This window comes from Bufo bufo, chromosome 8 (assembly GCF_905171765.1).
Source record: "Bufo bufo chromosome 8, aBufBuf1.1, whole genome shotgun sequence".
NCBI lineage: Eukaryota > Metazoa > Chordata > Amphibia > Anura > Bufonidae > Bufo > Bufo bufo.
In genome coordinates this window covers 47,593,866-47,612,417 of record NC_053396.1, presented here as the reverse complement: position 1 = coordinate 47,612,417, position 18,552 = coordinate 47,593,866, and the positions used below count along the sequence as shown (strand labels likewise).

At 42.4% G+C, this 18,552-nt stretch overlaps 1 long non-coding RNA gene across 1 annotated transcript; it reads left to right on the top strand.

Annotated features, from left to right (window-relative positions):
- Positions 1–255: 255 nt before the first annotated feature.
- Positions 256–9,544, top strand: LOC121009329. The gene is made up of 3 exons (XR_005780738.1): positions 256–266; positions 5,088–5,092; positions 9,120–9,544. It is a non-coding gene; the product is annotated as an uncharacterized LOC121009329 (long non-coding RNA).
- Positions 9,545–18,552: the final 9,008 nt, after the last annotated feature.

The window sequence follows — 18,552 nt, the reverse complement described above, 5'->3', positions numbered from 1 at the left end:
TGACAGAGTCTGGAGAAACCGTGGAGAAAGTTCTGCTGCCTGCAACATCCTCCAGCATGACCGGTTTGGCATTGGGTCAGTAATTGTGTGGGGTGGCATTTCTTTGGAGGGCCCCACAGCCCTCCATGTGCTCGCCAGAGGTAGCCTGACTGCCATTAGGTACCGAGATGAGATCCTCAGACCCCTTGTGAGACCATATGCTGGTGCGGTTGGCCCTGGGTTCCTCCTAATGCAAGACAATGCTAGACCTCATGTGGCTGGAGTGTGTCAGCAGTTCCTGCAAGACAAAGGCATTGATGCTATGGACTGGCCCGCCCGTTCCCCAGACCTGAATCCAATTGAGCACATCTGGGACATCATGTCTCGCTCTATCCACCAACGTCACGTTGCACCACAGACTGTCCAGGAGTTGGCAGATGATTTAGTCCAGGTCTGGGAGGAGATCCCTCAGGAGACCGTCCGCCAGCTCATCAGGAGCATGCACAGGCGTTGTAGGGAGGTCATACAGGCACGTGGAGGCCACACACACTACTGAGCCTCATTTTGACTTGTTTTAAGGACATTACATCAAAGTTGGATCACCCTGTAGTGTGTTTTTCCACTTTAATTTTGAGTGTGACTCCAAATCCAGACCTCCATGGGTTAAAAAATGTGATTTCCATTTTTTTTTTTTTTTTGTGTGATTTTGTTGTCAGCACATTCAACTATGTAAAGAACAAAGTATTTCAGAAGAATATTTAATTAATTCAGATCTAGGATATGTTATTTTTGTGTTCCTTTTATTTTTATTTTTTTGAGCAGTGTATATATATATATATATATATAAAACCAAAACAAACCGGCTGACCTTACTACCAAAACAAACCGGCTGACCTTACTTAATTATAAACAGCGGTCCGACCAATATAGGACTTGTGTGTTAGATATATGAATCCCAGTACCTACAAAGTTTATGCCTGGAGACTATGGCACATACTGTACAATTATATAGTTGTATGACTTACTTGAGATGTTCTTTGCCGAGAGTCTCTGGGGCGCAGCAGTAAATGAAGTCCTGTAGTGCAAATGAATAGAAGAGATCTTCTGTTTCCACTGTCAACGCGCACGGTCCCAGCCGGAAACTATGCTGGTAACTTTGAGATCCCATCCGTCCAAGCAGGCATCCGTCCAACTTTCGACTCTCAAAGTTACTAGCATAGTTTCCCTCGCGCGCGTCACCGACCGGGTCCGTGCGCGCTGACAGTGGAAACAGAAGATCTCTTCTATTCATTTGAACTACCTGACTTCATTTACTGCTGCGCCCTAGAGACTCTCGGCACGGAACATCTCAAGTAAATCATACAACTATATAATTGTATATGCCATAGTCTCCAGGTGTAAACTTTGTAGGTACTGGGATCCATATATCTAACACACAAGTCCTATATTGGTCGGACCGCTGTTTATAATTAAGTAAGGTCAGCCGGTTTGTTTTGTTTTCCTACGTAAGAGAAACGACTCCAGTGTTACTCTATAACCAGTACGGCCCTGCCACACATGGACAGAATCCTACCTGGGCGAAACATGGTATCAACCCAGCAGTACTTATTAACCCCTTCCTTCCAATTATACAGGAGCTATCGGAGGTGTCCCCCTTTGTGGCCAGCGCGTTTCAGATCTTTTATCTCATTAATATATAGTCTTATATGCTTGGAGGGTGTTTGGTCAATTAACCCTCTCTGAACCAGCAGCGGCTGAATCTTACAAAGATTTCCACCACCTTTTGCTTCTATTTTTATTCTTTTTTCCCCTTTTTTCCCCCTTTTTTGGCAGCGCGGGTAGCCGATACCATTTTACACACATATATATATATATATATATATATATATATATACAGTACAGACCAAAAGTTTGGACACACCTTCTCATTCAAAGAGTTTTCTTTATTTTCATGACTATGAAAATTGTAGATTCACACTGAAGACATCAAAACTATGAATTAACACATGTGGAATTATATACATAACAAACAAGTGTGAAACAACTGAAAATATGTCATATTCTAGGTTCTTCAAAGTAGCCACCTTTTGCTTTGATTACTGCTTTACACACTCTTGGCATTCTCTTGATGAGCTTCAAGAGGTAGTCCCCTGAAATGTTTTTCACAGGTGTGCCCTGTCAGGTTTAATAAGTGGGATTTCATGCCTTATAAATGGGGTTGGGACAATCAGTGGAGTTGAGGAGAAGTCAGGTGGATACACAGCTGATAGTCCTACTGAATAGACTGTTAGAATTGGTATTATGGCAAGAAAAAAGCAGCTAAGTAAAGAAAAACGAGTGGCCATTATTACTTTAAGAAATGAAGGTCAGTCAGTCAGCCGAAAAATTGGGAAAACTTTGAAAGTAAGGGCTATTTGACCATGAAGGAGAGTGATGGGGTGCTGCGCCAGATGACCTGGCCTCCACAGTCACCGGACCTGAACCCAATCGAGATGGTTTGGGGTGAGCTGGACGGCAGAGTGAAGGCAAAAGGGCCAACAAGTGCTAAGCATCTCTGGGAACTCCTTCAAGACTGTTGGAAGACCATTTCAGGGGACTACCTCTTGAAGCTCATCAAGAGAATGCCAAGAGTGTGCAAAGCAGTAATCAAAGCAAAAGGTGGCTACTTTGAAGAACCTAGAATATGACATATTTTCAGTTGTTTCACACTTGTTTGTTATGTATATAATTCCACATGTGTTAATTCATAGTTTTGATGCCTTCATAGTCATGAAAATAAAGAAAATTTTTTGAATGAGAAGGTGTGTCCAAACTTTTGGTCTGTACTGTATATATATATATATATATATATATATATATACACTGCGTGCAGAATTATTAGGCAAATGAGTATTTTGACCACATCATCCTCTTTATGCATGTTGTCTTACTCCAAGCTGTATAGGCTCGAAAGCCTACTACCAATTAAGCATATTAGGTGATGTGCATCTCTGTAATGAGATGGGGTGTGGTCTAATGACATCAACACCCTATATTAGGTGTGCATAATTATTAGGCAACTTCCTTTCCTTTGGCAAAATGGGTCAAAAGAAGGACTTGACAGGCTCAGAAAAGTCAAAAATAGTGAGATATCTTGCAGAGGGATGCAGCACTCTTAAAATTGCAAAGCTTCTGAAGCGTGATCATCGAACAATCAAGCGTTTCATTCAAAATAGTCAACAGGGTCGCAAGAAGCGTGTGGAAAAACCAAGGTGCAAAATAACTGCCCATGAACTGAGAAAAGTCAAGCGTGCAGCTGCCAAGATGCCACTTGCCACCAGTTTGGCCATATTTCAGAGCTGCAACATCACTGGAGTGTCCAAAAGCACAAGGTGTGCAATACTCAGAGACATGGCCAAGGTAAGAAAGGCTGAAAGACGACCACCACTGAACAAGACACACAAGCTGAAACGTCAAGACTGGGCCAAGAAATATCTCAAGACTGATTTTTCTAAGGTTTTATGGACTGATGAAATGAGAGTGAGTCTTGATGGGCCAGATGGATGGGCCCGTGGCTGGATTGGTAAAGGGCAGAGAGCTCCAGTCCGACTCAGACGCCAGCAAGGTGGAGGTGGAGTACTGGTTTGGGCTGGTATCATCAAAGATGAGCTTGTGGGGCCTTTTCGGGTTGAGGATGGAGTCAAGCTCAACTCCCAGTCCTACTGCCAGTTTCTGGAAGATACCTTCTTCAAGCAGTGGTACAGGAAGAAGTCTGCATCCTTCAAGAAAAACATGATTTTCATGCAGGACAATGCTCCATCACACGCGTCCAAGTACTCCACAGCGTGGCTGGCAAGAAAGGGTATAAAAGAAGAAAATCTAATGACATGGCCTCCTTGTTCACCTGATCTGAACCCCATTGAGAACCTGTGGTCCATCATCAAATGTGAGATTTACAAGGAGGGAAAACAGTACACCTCTCTGAACAGTGTCTGGGAGGCTGTGGTTTCTGCTGCACGCAATGTTGATGGTGAACAGATCAAAACACTGACAGAATCCATGGATGGCAGGCTTTTGAGTGTCCTTGCAAAGAAAGGTGGCTATATTGGTCACTGATTTGTTTTTGTTTTGTTTTTGAATGTCAGAAATGTATATTTGTGAATGTTGAGATGTTATATTGGTTTCACTGGTAAAAATAAATAATTAAAATGGGTATATATTTGTTTTTTGTTAAGTTGCCTAATAATTATGCACAGTAATAGTCACCTGCACACACAGATATCCCCCTAAAATTGCTAAAACTAAAAACAAACTAAAAACTACTTCCAAAAATATTCAGCTTTGATATTAATGAGTTTTTTGGGTTCATTGAGAACATGGTTGTTGTTCAATAATAAAATTAATCCTCAAAAATACAACTTGCCTAATAATTCTGCACTCCCTGTATAGAGAGAGAGAGAGAGAAAGGGATCGCTCCACCAATTGTAAGGGATCGCTCTCTCTCAGGGGTCTCAATCACAGATTTCTCGCAGACAACCGGATTGAAATCCAAACAATGCTTTATTTTCTAGCACTTTAGCACAATACAGCAACCAAAATAACTCCTGCCCGTCTAGGCACTACCTAATACATAATTCATTCACTGACTCACCTCTAAAGAACACAGTTCACACACGTGATCAGATGCGGCTTTCTCAGCCTAAACAGTCCAGCAGCCTCCAGGCTGTGACTACTCCAGTACCCTTTTGGGGGACTATTGCCCAGTAGTCTTCCTGACTCTGGCCATGCGACCCTCGCTCCACAGGCGTCGCTGGGTCCCCCAAACTTTGAGCTATCACGTAGCTTTGAGACCACTCAGAGCCTCTGCAGATCTCTGTTCCAAATTATTCTCTCCATAGACTAACACACAGAGGGTTGGTTTTATGCCTCCTTGATTAGAGCAGGCCTCACCTGCAATCACCTCAGGTGAAAGGGAATACCTGTGCCGGAAGGGTGTGGACTGGCAGATCCCACTAGCAAACCTATCTGCCAATCCAAGTAAAATCCAGCCCAGAAGAAAATGTATACAAAACAAAGTTTTACTTTGCTGAGACCACTGCAGCTTTCTGGATTTTAGTTATCTCACTCAGCTGAGGTATCTGGGTGGGATACACACTCCTTCCCGCACTGTTTACATTACCACATATCCCCCCCCTTCTTTTCCCACATCATACCATGCCCTCTGGAATATGTGGCCAGTATCACCTCTTTTCCTTTATTCTGCCACACCCAGGCCAGAGATTGGTTTATTACTAACACTGATTCTCTACCCAGTAGAAAATGCCTCCAGTAGAAAAGGGACTCCTGTGACCATCTAACGGCCAGATACTCTCTTTCTACTGACAGTGCTGAGTCTCTATCCTCACTTGACTCTTTACCCTCAGCATTGACACCTGCTACTCACACAGTCACCGTATCAGCGGCCTCCACGGAGGTCCCTCCATGATCCACCACTGGTTCTGTACACCCTTCCAGCATACAGTCACTACCAGACATTTTCTCTTCCCACATCATGCTCACCGACTTGACCCTCATCAGGTACAACTGACTCCTGGTTGCCACTAGCAACTATCTTAGTTTCACAGGACATTAACATGGCCACCTCATTCTCTGAGCTGCTATCAGTCACAACACAAGCATCACATGTCACATGCTCTTGTCACTGTCAGCCCTGACCTCTAGGGGCACACGAGCTAATCCCCACATTGGACATTTCCTGAGCAACCATAGAACACTGTGGAGACTGCATATCCACCTCTGGTACGTGTGGTACACCCTTTAGTAATTCCACAGTTTCCTGCACGTTCGCTACAGTGGGTTCCCCTAACTCTGTGCTCTCAACATCAACCATTACTTTTACATTATACACATTTTTACCAACAGGGGGCACTTCTCCCTTGATCACAACCTGCAAAAGGCGTGTCATCATCATCATCATCATTACATACTTTACATGACACCACATTTTTATTATACTTTTTAATTAACTTCACATGTTCATTTTGCACCTCATCTGCACCATAGTTTTCAATGGTCATTTCACCTAAACCATTGTTTCTATGTGCATTTCCCTTACACCTTCTTTTAAAAGGACAGGTACAGGTTCTGCAGGAGTTTCATCACTTTCTGCAGAAGTGTCTCTATTTCCCCACAACTCCCAGAACAAGGGGAAATCACGGCCCAACATTATATCATGCATAAACCTTTTTGCAACACCAACTTCATAAGTCCCAGTTCCCACTAGAGCAGGGGTGGGCAATTATTTTTTCGATGGGGCCACATGAGAAACTGAAAATATTTTGGAGGGCCGGGCCAAAAGGCTAAACTCAATACTGCATAAAATCAATTGTATTTCTTTATAAAAAGCAGTAAATATCATTGTTGGACAACTGGTACGAGTACTTGTTATAGTTAAACAATGAAAAAGTGAGGTTGCCTTACAAGAAAAAAATTTAAATTTATTAAACAAAATTTCCCAAAACAATGAACATTTTTCACTATTTGTGACTCATATTAGTGAAAGCCATTGTCCCCCTGTGAATCCAGCCATTGTCCCCTGTGAATCCAGCCATTGTCCCCTGTGAATCCAGCCATTGTCCCCTTGTGTACAGAACACCCCCCCCCCCATTACAATAGTACACACCCCTCCCCCCCCCCCCTTGCCTTTAGAAACGTAATGCTCAGAGATGATCAGCCATGTGTTAGTCACACTGACTACACACAGCACAGGGGGAGGCGGCCGCAGCTTCATGCTTGTCGGCTCTGTGACTGTCAGTGTCAGACAGTCACAGCCGATACTATGAGAGCCGCGGGCGCTGCGCTGTTACAGAGAAGGGAATAATTGCGCCGCCGGCCGGGTCCCGGGTACGGCTCGCACGAGGCACCCCCCCCCTGCTGTGTCTTACCTAGACAGTACTGCCGCTGACGCTGCCTCCCTGCCACCGCGCCATGCCACACGCAGCACGCCGAGTCGGAAGTCCTCTTCATTCGCGGAGGAGGGGTATCGTTGCTTGGCACGCCTCTGGCTCCGCCCGGGGGCCGGATTAAAAGGTCCGCCGGGCTGCACTAGAGTCTCACACTCAGTGAGGGCCACAGTATAGTCCTTGCTATCCGCATGAATGTCCATCACACTCACTTGTTTGTCCAACACATAGTCCCCAGCTACCAAGCTGGCATGTACCAGGATCACCTGGCTCTCTGCGTCTAACAACGCTTGGACTGGACTGCCATTCACCACAATATCGCACTTTTTTTTTAGCAGTCTCTAGTCCCGGTGTCTCAACACCTCCCAGCTCGGCACATAGCGACTGCCGCCGGCTCACTATCACATTAGCTGCTACACCAGCAATAACAGGAACGCTCTTACCCATTGACGTCACAGGTTCGCCACTCCCAGGAGATGAGGGTATTCCCGGAACATCTCCACTGAGGTCATCATCCACCTCTTGGATCTTGGTGCCACAATCTCCTGCCGACTCCTCAGTGCAGTGGTTGCCATGAGAAACACCTTGGCCTTGAATCCCGTCTTTTCCAGGATGACGAGTCTCACACTCTACTGAAGACTTTTCCTCCGATTTTCCAGCCGCACAACTTGAAGCACTTTGCGCCCGTTGGTTGCTCTTAGCAACTGCACACATCGCCTTTTCCTCTGGAACTCCAGGCACATCACCGATACCTTGGACTTTTGAAAAGTGTCACTTCAGCATTGAAGAATTTCTCTTCAGAGCCAGCTGCAGTTGCGCCTCCAAAGCCTCCCGCTCTGCATCAAACCGCATTAATTCACTTTGGGTGTAACCAATCAGCGTGGCCATCTCTTCCTGCTGTTTTATCCGCTACAACCGCCTGACATATTCCTCCATGAGACCCATGGTAACAGACAGTCATGTAGCAACTAGTGACCCCCCCAAAAAAATGTTTTATCTCAATAGATCAGTCTCTTTACTGGTCGTCTGGCCCTTTAAATCAACACAGTAACAAAGCAGCAGTTTTATCAATACATTGGGCTTCTGGCCTTTTAAATGCCCAACTCAATCTCATGCAAGATAATAACAGTGTCTGGATTAGCAGCATTCAGCAGCACATGCTCTTCTTGTCATGCCTTTGCCCCTAGCAACAATCATTGTGCCCTTTTTGCATGGACACATGCCCTCATCCTCCATCAATTGTAAGGGATCGCTCTCTCTCAGGGGTCTCAATCACAGATTTATCGCAGACAACCGGATTGAAGTTCAAACAATGCTTTATTTTCTAACACTTTAGCACAATACAGCAACCAAAATAACTCCTGCCTCTCTAGGCGCTACCTAATACATAATTAATTTACTGACTCAGTGATCAGATGTGGCTATCACGTAGCCTCATGGTCCCTCAATCTCCTGGCTGAGACCATTCAGAGCCTCGGGAGGTCTCTGTTCCTAATCACTTTCTCTGCAGACTAACAAACACAGAGGGTTGGTTTTATGCCTCCTTGATTAGAGCAGGCCTCACTTGCGATCACCTCAGGTGAAAGGAAATACCTGTGCCGTAATGGTGTGGACTGGTGGATCCCTCTGGTAGATCCCACTAACAAACCTATCTGCCAATCCAAGTAAAATCCAGCCTAGAAGAAAATGTATACAAAACTGTCTCAGCAAAACATACTTTGCTGAGACCACTGCAGCTTTTCGGATTTTAGTTGCCTTCCCCAGCTGGTATCTGGGTGGGATACACACGCTTTCCTGCACTGTCCACATTACCACAATATATATAGTATCTCACAGAAGTGAGTACACTGCTCACTTTTTTGTAAATATTTATTATATATTTTCATAGGACAACATAAATATGGCCTAGGTCAGTGGTGGCAAACCTATGGCACGGGTTCCAGAGGTGGCACTTAGAGCCCTCTCAGTGGGCACCCACGCCCTGAAATAAGTCTATGGTTACCAATATGTCTTAGACTTTTCCTGCCACTCATCAGCACAGGCAGAGCACTGAATGTAGGCAGGCTATTATAGCTAAATGATAAAGTACATGGAGGATATACTATATTGGACTGTAGTATTAAGGTTAAATTGCCGTGTTGGCACTTTGCGATAAATATGTGGGTTTTGGGTTACAGTTTAGGCACTTATTCTATAAAGGTTCACCATCACTGGCCTAGGCTATAAGAAGATTGCCAACACTCTGAAACTGAACTGTAGCACGGTGGCCAATACCATACAGTGGTTTAACTAGACAGGTTACACTCATAACAGGCCTTGCAAGGGTCAACCAAAGAAGTTGAATGCACAAGCACAGCGTTATATCCAGAGGTTGTATGAGTGCTTCCAGCATTGCTGCAGAGGTTAAAGGGGTGGGGGGCAGCCTCTCAGTGCTCAGACCATACGCTGCAAACTGCATCAAATTTGTCTGCATGGCTGTTGTCCCAGAAGGAAGCATTTTCTAAAGATGATGCACAAGAAAACCCGCAAACAGTTTTCTGAAAACAAGCAGACTAAGGACATGGATTACTGGAACCATGTCCTGTGGTCTGATGAGACCAAGATAAATGTATTTGGTTCAGATGGTGTCAAGCGTGTCTGGTGGCAACCAGGTGATGAGTACAAAGACAAGTGCGTCTTTCCTACAGTCAAGCATGGTGGTGGGAGTGTCATGGTTTGGGGCTGCATGAGTGCTGCTGGTTGTGGAGATTCACAGTTCACTGAGGGGACTATGAAAGCCAACATGTACTGTGACATACTGAAGCAGAACATGATTCTCTCCCTTCGGAAACTGGTCTGTAGGGCAGTATTCCAACATGATAACAATCTCAAACACAGGTGCTGGACTGGCCAAGCATGGTTCGGAACACGATCAAATGTTCACGAACTGCAAGTTCGCGGCGGGTCCCATTCATTTTAATTGCAGGCAAAACTGAAAACCTTTCAGGTCATATTTGAAGCCAAGAAATAATTACTAGAAGTGCACAAATAGTCCCACAACATAGACAGTGACATACCAGATGTATTATTCAAATTTGCGATCTCTATTCATTATTTTTGCAAAATAGCGGCAATGTAATTTTACGAGCATGCGCACACCAGTTATAATTATTTTTTACAATACCGTTTATCACTGTGTGTAGCAGAGGGAACGCAGCAAAACCGCAAACAAATTCTGCAGTACCCAAATGCACTATATAGAAAGTATAGTATTGGTATATAACACCCCTGCTTCAATCCGTTTTTTTGGGGGGGCAACTGGTAAATCACACCAGTAGAAATTATTTCTTCAAATAGTGTTTTTCACTCTGTGTAGATGCATTAAAGCAGCAAAACAGCAAACAAATGCTACACTACCTAAATGCACTATATAGAAAGTATATTATTGGTATATCACACCCCTGCTTCTATCAGTTTTTTTGGGGGGCGACTAGTATATCACACCAGTTATAATTATTTTTTCTAATTGTGTTTGGCACTCTGTGTAGCTGCAGTATCGCTGCAGAACCACTCACCACTGCTGCACAATACAAATCCAATATAATATACTTTCTATGTTAGAAAGTATATTATAAGTGTATTACACCCCTCTGTACTGCACACCTATCAATAAAACCTATACCAGTCCTTAACCCCTTAGGACACAGCCTTATTTCACCTTAAGGACCAGGCCATTTTTTGCAAATCTGACCAGTGTCACTTTAAGTGGTGATAACTTTTAAACGCTTTGACTTACCCAGGCCATTCTGAGATTGTTTTTTCATCACATATTGTACTTCATGACACTGGTAAAATGAAGTAAAAAAATAATAATTTTTATTTATAAAAAAAATACAAAATTTACCAAAAATTGGTAAAAAATTGCAAATTTCCAAGTTTCAATTTCTCTACTTCTATAATACATAGTAATACCTCCAAAAATAGTTATTACTTTACATTCCCCATATGTATACTTCATGTTTGGATCATTTTGGGAATGATATTTTATTTTTTGGGGATGTTACAAGGCTTAGAAGTTTAGAAGCAAATCTTGAAATATTTCAGAAATTTTCAAAAACCCAATTTTTAGGGACCAGTTCAGATCTGAAGTCACTTTGCGAGGCTTACATAATAGAAACCACCTAAAAATGACCCCATTCTAGAAACTACACCCCTCAAGGTATTCAAAACTGATTTTACAAACCTTGTTAACCCTTTAGGTGTTCCACAAGAATTAATGGAATATAGAGATACAATTTCAAAATTTCACTTTTTTGGCAGATTTTCCATTATTTTATTTTTTTACAGTTACAAAGCAAGCGTTAACAGCCAAACAAAACTCAATATTTATGGCCCTGATTCTGTAGTTTGCAGAAACATCCCATATGTGGTCATAAACTGCTGTACGGGCACACGGCAGGGCGCAGAAGGAAAGGAATGCCATACAGTTTTTGGAAGGCAGATTTTGCTGGACTGTTTTTTTTTTTACACCATGTCCCAATTGAAGCCCCCCCTGATGCACCCCTAGAGTAGAAACTCCAAAAAAGTGACCCCATTTTAGAAACTATGGGATAGGGTGGAAGTTTTGTTGGTACTAGTTTAGGGTACATATGATTTTTGGTTGTTCTATATTAGACTTTTTGTGAGGCAAGAAATAGCTGTTTTGGCAACGTTTAAATTTTTTGTTATTTACAACATTCATCTGACAAGTTAGATCATGTGGTATTTTTATAGACCAGGTTGTCACTGACACGGCGATACCTAATATGTATACTTTTTTGTTATTTATGTAAGTTTTACACAATGATTTCTTTTTTGAAAAAAAAAAAATCATGTTTTAGTGTTTCCATAGTCTGAGAGCTATAATTTTTTTCAGTTTTTGGGCGATTACCTTGTGTAGGGTATGATTTTTTGCGGGATGAGATAACGGTTTTATTGCCACTATGTTGGGGTGCGTGTAACCTTTTGATCGATTGCAATTACACTTTTTGTGATGTAAGGTGACAAAAAATGGCTTTTTTTACACCGTTTTTATTTTAAAAAAATTACGGTATTCACCTGAGGGGTTAGGTCATGTGATATTTCTCTAACATCCACCAGCTCCGTGATGTCATCATGGAGGAGTGGAAGAGGATTCCAGTGGCAACCTGTGAGGCTCTAGTGACCTCCATGCCCAAGAGAGTTAAGGCAGTGCTAGAAAATAATGGTGGCCACACAAAATAGTAACACTTTGGGCACAATTTGTCCATTTTCACTTTGGGGTGTACTCACACGTGTTTGTGTCATTGTATCAAAGTGTCAGATTTTCAGTGTTGTCCCATGAAAATATATAATAAAATATTTACAAATATGTGAGGGGTGTACTCCCTTTTGTATATATATTTATGTATACACTCACCTAAAGAATTATTAGGAACACCATACTAATATGGTGTTGGACCCCCTTTTGCCTGCAGAACTGCCTTAATTCTACGTGGCATTGATTCCACAAGGTGCTGATAGCATTCTTTAGAAATTTTGGCCCATATTGATAGGATAGCATCTTGCAGTTGATGGAGATTTGACGGATGCGCATCCAGGGCACGAAGCTCCCGTTCCACCACATCCCAAAGATACTCTATTGGGTTGAGATCTGGTGACTGTGGGGGCCATTTTAGTACAGTGAACTCATTGTCATGTTCAAGAAACCAATTTGAAATGATTCAAGCTTTGTGACATGGTGCATTATCCTGCTGGAAGTAGCCATCAGAGGATGGGTACATGGTGGTCATGAAGGGATGGACATGGTCAGAAACAATGGTCAGGTAGCCTGTGGCATTTAAACGATGCCCAATTGGCACTAAGGGGCCTAAAGTGTGCCCAGAAAACATCCCCCACACCATTACACCACTACCACCAGCCTGCACAGTGGTAACAAGGCATGATGGATACATGTTCTCATTCTGTTTACGCCAAATTTTGACTCTACCATTTGAATGTCTCAACAGAAATCGAGACTCATCAGACCAGGCAACATTTTTCCAGTCTTCAACAGTCCAATTTTGGTGAGCTCGTGCAAATTGTAGCCTCTTTTTCCTATTTGTAGTGGAGATGAGTGGTACCCGGTGGGGTCTTCTGCTGTTGTAGCCCATCCGCCTCAAGGTTGTGCGTGTTGTGGCTTCACAAATGCTTTGCTGCATACCTCGGTTGTAACGAGTGGTTATTTCAGTCAACGTTGCTCTTCTATCAGCTTGAATCAGTCGGCCCATTCTCCTCTGACCTCTAGCATCCACAAGGCATTTTTGCCCACAGGACTGCCGCATACTGGATTTTTTTCCCTTTTCACACCATTTTTTGTAAACCCTAGAAATGGTTGTGCGTGAAAATCCCAGTAACTGAGCAGATTGTGAAATACTCAGACCGGCCCGTCTGGCACCAACAACCATGCCACGCTCAAAATTGCTTAAATCACCTTTCTTTCCCATTCTGACATTCAGTTTGGAGTTCAGGAGATTGTCTTGACCAGGACCACACCCCTAAATGCATTGAAGCAACTGCCATGTGATTGGTTGACTAGATAATTGCATTCATGAGAAATAGAACAGGTGTTCCTAATAATTCTTTAGGTGAGTGTATATTAGTGAGGAACAGAAGTATTTGAACACCCTGCAATTTTGCAAGTTCTCCCACTTAGAAATCATGGCGGGGTCTGAAATTCACATTGTAGGTGCATTCCCACTCTGAGAGACAGAATTTTAATAAAAAATTCAGGAAATCACATTGTATGATTTTTAAAGAATTTATTTGTCTTGCACTGCTGAACATTAGTATTTGAACACCTGAGAAAATTTGTGTTAATATTTGGTACATAAGTCTTTGTTTGCAATTACAGAGGTCAAACGTTTCCTGTAGTTCTTGACCAGGTTTGCACACACTGCAACAGGGATTTTGGCCCGCTCCTCCACACAGATCTCCTCTAGATCTGTCAGGTTTCGGGGCTGTCGCTGAGCAACATGGAGTTTCAGCTCCCTCCAAAGATGTTCTATTGGATTTACTGTAGGTCTGGAGACTGGGTAGACCACTCCAGAACCTTGATATGCTTCTTACGGAGCCACTCCTTGGTTATCCTGGCTGTGTGCTTCGGGTCATTGTCATGTTGGAAGACCCAGCCACGACCCATCTTCAATGCTCTGACTGAGGGAAGGAGGTTGTTGCTCAAAATCTCACAATAAATGGCCCAATTCATCCTCTCCTTAATACAGTGCAGTGGTCCTGTCCCCTTCACAGAAAAGCACCCCCAAAGCATGATGTTACCACCCCCATGCTTCACAGTAGGGATGGTGTTCTTGGGATGCCTTCAATGTGAATTTCAGACCCCTCCATGATTTCTAAGTGGGAGAACTTGCAAAATTGCAGGGTGTTCAAATACTTCTGTTCCTCACTGTATATAAAACCAGCGTTTGCATCACTGATATGATCCATCATCTTGTAAATTCATTGGATTCTGGAATATATTGCAGCTATAAAGCATAGTAAGCTGCAGCAAATTGCATGAAGCATGAGGTAGGTGTGTGCTGTATTTGCACAGTGAATAATAGAGGATAAAGGTTAAGAGAAGTAGGTGACAGCCACTGAGGGAGGATGAATAACAAGATGTTTACAGCAAAAACCAGGTTGTATCTGAAGGAGGGAGTGCGGAGTACTGGTGGAAGAGTGCTGGTGATGCAGCAGGAATGTCCTAAAATGGGCACCATATATGTAAATGTACCTGGCAGTGCCCTTACTGGTGTGTGTGTATATGTTGCTTCTTCATGTGAGACCCCACCTATTTTAGAATGTCAGCCATCTGAGATAAGGCAATTCTTACTGCAGCAATGTCTGAACCAGGGAGGATCAGCGTTAGGACCCAGCAACATCCTTGTGTCTCTGGAGAGAAGGCAGCACATCTATCCAGACTAATCTTCAAATGACACTTGCAGCTCAGAGAGAGCAGCACATGTGACAATAAATTAATTCATTGTGTTGGCATGCAACGTGCTACCCATACTTTATTACTGAGGGGGGGGGGGGGGGGGGATCACATCCCTCAAATGACCACCGTGCCTTGCCTCTCCTACCTCTCTGCTCTGAAGCCATGTTTTCTCTTCAATGCTGCATCTATATCCAGCAATGAAGCCTCCTCTGCTCTGGTGTGACAGCGCTCTCAGCATCACTGCACTGGCTGAATGTTGTCTCCCTAGACCCTGTCTCCTCTTTCGCTCCAGTTTCTGACACACTAGGATATTTTGGATGGGCTCAGCTTATCTTTATTCTGTCCCACCTCAATTCTGCCTCCTGCTCCTGAATTTCACAGGGTACAGAGCTCAGGATCAGATCTGTGCAGCCAGCTCCTCCCAGCTCTTTCCTCATTCATTACATCCCATATCCCATCCCCCTCAACTACCCCTCTCTCTCTTTTTCCTGCTCCAGTCATCATCTTGTCTGCATAAGTACAAGGAGGAAAATAGCCAGCACCTTCAATAACCACTGCCTTTTTTTTAATGCTTGGGATCTCTCGAAAGGAAGGTTGTTTTGTGTCTGAGCATGACAAGGACTGCTGACAGTTCAAGATTACAGTACAGCCAGCAGAATCAGCATGTTAACAGCACCCAGAGGTACCTACCTCGGATAATAACTGCTTGTGGATACCTATTCCCTGCCGGAGAGGCACGCTGACAGAAGGCAAGTTTAACATTACCCTTTATTAATATAGCACTAACACATACCACATCGTTTTACATTCCGAGAAAGCAACAATAACACAAACCATCTAAAACATACATCGACTTAAACAATCATACAAACAATATAAAACATACATCGACTTAAACAATCATACAAACCATATAAAACATACATCGACTTAAACAATAACACAAACCATCTAAAACATACATCGACTCAAACAATCACACAAACCATATAAAACATACATCGACTTAAACAATCATACAAACCATATAAAACATACATCGACTTAAACAACCATACAAACCATATAAAACATACATCGACTTAAACAATAACACAAACCATATAAAACAAATATTGACTTAAACAATAACACAAACCATATAAAACAAATATTGACTTAAGCGTAAAACGGAGGCAACTAGACAGGCTTAACACCCACATGTGTCTATGTACTGAAACGGGCGATGCAGAGCACACGGACTCCACAATACCGACACCTGCAGGTAAATGGTTAATACCTGTGAGCATGGAGGTAAGATGCACACAGTCACATCCATGCACACTGATTAGGTTGGCTGATTTAAAGGCATGTCCAAGTGCGACTGGATTTACACTTTAATGATAGGTGCTTTATATCTGATTACATACAGCGCACGTCAGCACTTGCTTCATTATACATTCAGACGCTGATACACGTGTACACATTTAAACATCCCTTTTGGAATCCAAAGGAATGAACACAGGATGAATGTGTGGGCACCTAGAAATGAAAGGCGCCCACACTCCTACCAGCGGGCAGGTGGTGCACTCAGCCTGACATTTTATTACCTAATATAGCACCAACCTATTCCATACTGATGTACAGAGAAATGCACCAGAGGGGCTGACAGTCTTATCTTTCTATGCCAGTAACGCTCACAAGGCCAATGTCATAGGAAGGCAGCTAACCTAAGCATGTTTTTGGAGTGTGGGAGGAAAGGAAAGCAGAGTACCAAGCGTAAAAGCCATGTCAGCGAGGGGAGAACATGGAAACTCTATGCAGATGATGCACTGGTTGGATTGAAACCCACAGCCCCCAGTGCAGCAAGGCAGCAGTGCTAACCACTGAGCCACATGTAATCACAGCACATGGTACGGATAAAGTACACACACTTTTCTGTGTGTCAGTTTGAAACCTATAGAGAAAAGGGATGTAAGGATGGGTGCATTCTGCAGCCTGGTTCTATATTTTTAGATGGAATTATCTCAGGTTCTGCAACATTGCTTTCTGGGCTCTGGTGAGAAAACGTGTTATCAGCTGTTATGTAAATCTAGCAAAGACTGGATGCATTTCTAATAGTCTAGAGGAGGATTTTAGATGTTGGCTAGTGAGGTGGGCCTGGACCTTCTGTCTGTAATCTGGGACGTGACCTCTGCTGACAACCACCAGCAGTATTCTGCTGTGTAAGTGGGAGGTATTGAGGTAGAGGATATACAGTTTTAGATTTCAGTGTATATATATATCAGTCATGAAATAATACTACATATATATATATATATTTTTTTTGTTTTTAACATTGCACATGTCTCCATAACTCTACCACATCATGTGTTATAGATCAGCTCTTTCTTTTGCATAAAACTCTCATAATATTCTGGAAAATGAAATGTGAATCACTGAACAGTTTGTGAAAATATGTGATAATTAGTAAGCTTGAGACGTTGATTAAAGACGAGAAAAAAATAATGAAAAGGAGATCTATGGAGAAATTTAGTAAAATGGATGAAATGCATTATTACTCCTCTTCTATTGGATCATTCAAGCAGGAAATCATCTTTAGTGCTGAGGGAAGAATTTCTAAAATGATAACAGGGTTGTCTTGGCTCCTCCTATGTAAGTTTACCCCACTCTCCCACGTCAGTTTGTTGTCAGGGGTAACTTTATAGTCATTCAGCCGCCAGCAAGCAAATGTATGAACATAAGGTGTCGTTTTATCTTAGTCTATATCATTTTATATTATGCAAGTCATAATAATATATGATCAGTGTTTTTTATTTTTTATTTTTTTGCATTGGAACAGCAGCCAAGAGCATGAAATATTGTATGCCTATTGCAGAGCTAGGAGGTTGTATCATGTACTGGAGCAAAGTTATACTGTGCACAGCAACTCTGTCTGTAGCAAAATTACCTGTCACGTAATTCTATTCACAATGGCGCCTGTGTAATGTGACAAAATACATTATTGTAGGGTGGATGGTCTAGAAAACTAGGCATAACAGCTGCTCTGTGCAACTCTGTGTATATGAAATAATGTATTCCTATGTATATGCACTCGCACATAAATATATTATTAGATATTGCATTTATAAAAATGGCCAATACTTTGGTTCATTCCAGCGCATTTAACCTTCCTCAAGGTTACCTGTGCCCCTCTACTTAGTAGCTATGTTCTCATTTTCCTTACTTTAAGCACCAAGGTAGTTGTAAATACAATGTGTGCTTTAGCTATCTGTTAAAAATGATCTATAAATGTGATTGAAGACATGTGCAGAAACACAGGGGCTGTGGATATCAATAAATTTCCAATCCCACAGCTAACATTATTAATTGTCTAATGTACTGGTTATCATTTAGTGAAACTGCCTACTAGAAACAAGTCATCATCATAACAATCACTTCACACAAATTGATAGTCAACTGGCATAGCAAATGTTATTGGATCTATTGAACCATGCGTGAAATATATATATATCAATAAAAACAAGGTCAAAGTGAATAAGCAGTATAATGAATATATATATCCTCTGGTCAACCAGCCTTCATCAATCTTTACTAAAATTCTGGAATTCATGGCACAGTTAGGTTGAGAATGTGGCTTTGTGTGACTATCTCATCATTAGTGTTGAGCACGAATATTCAAAT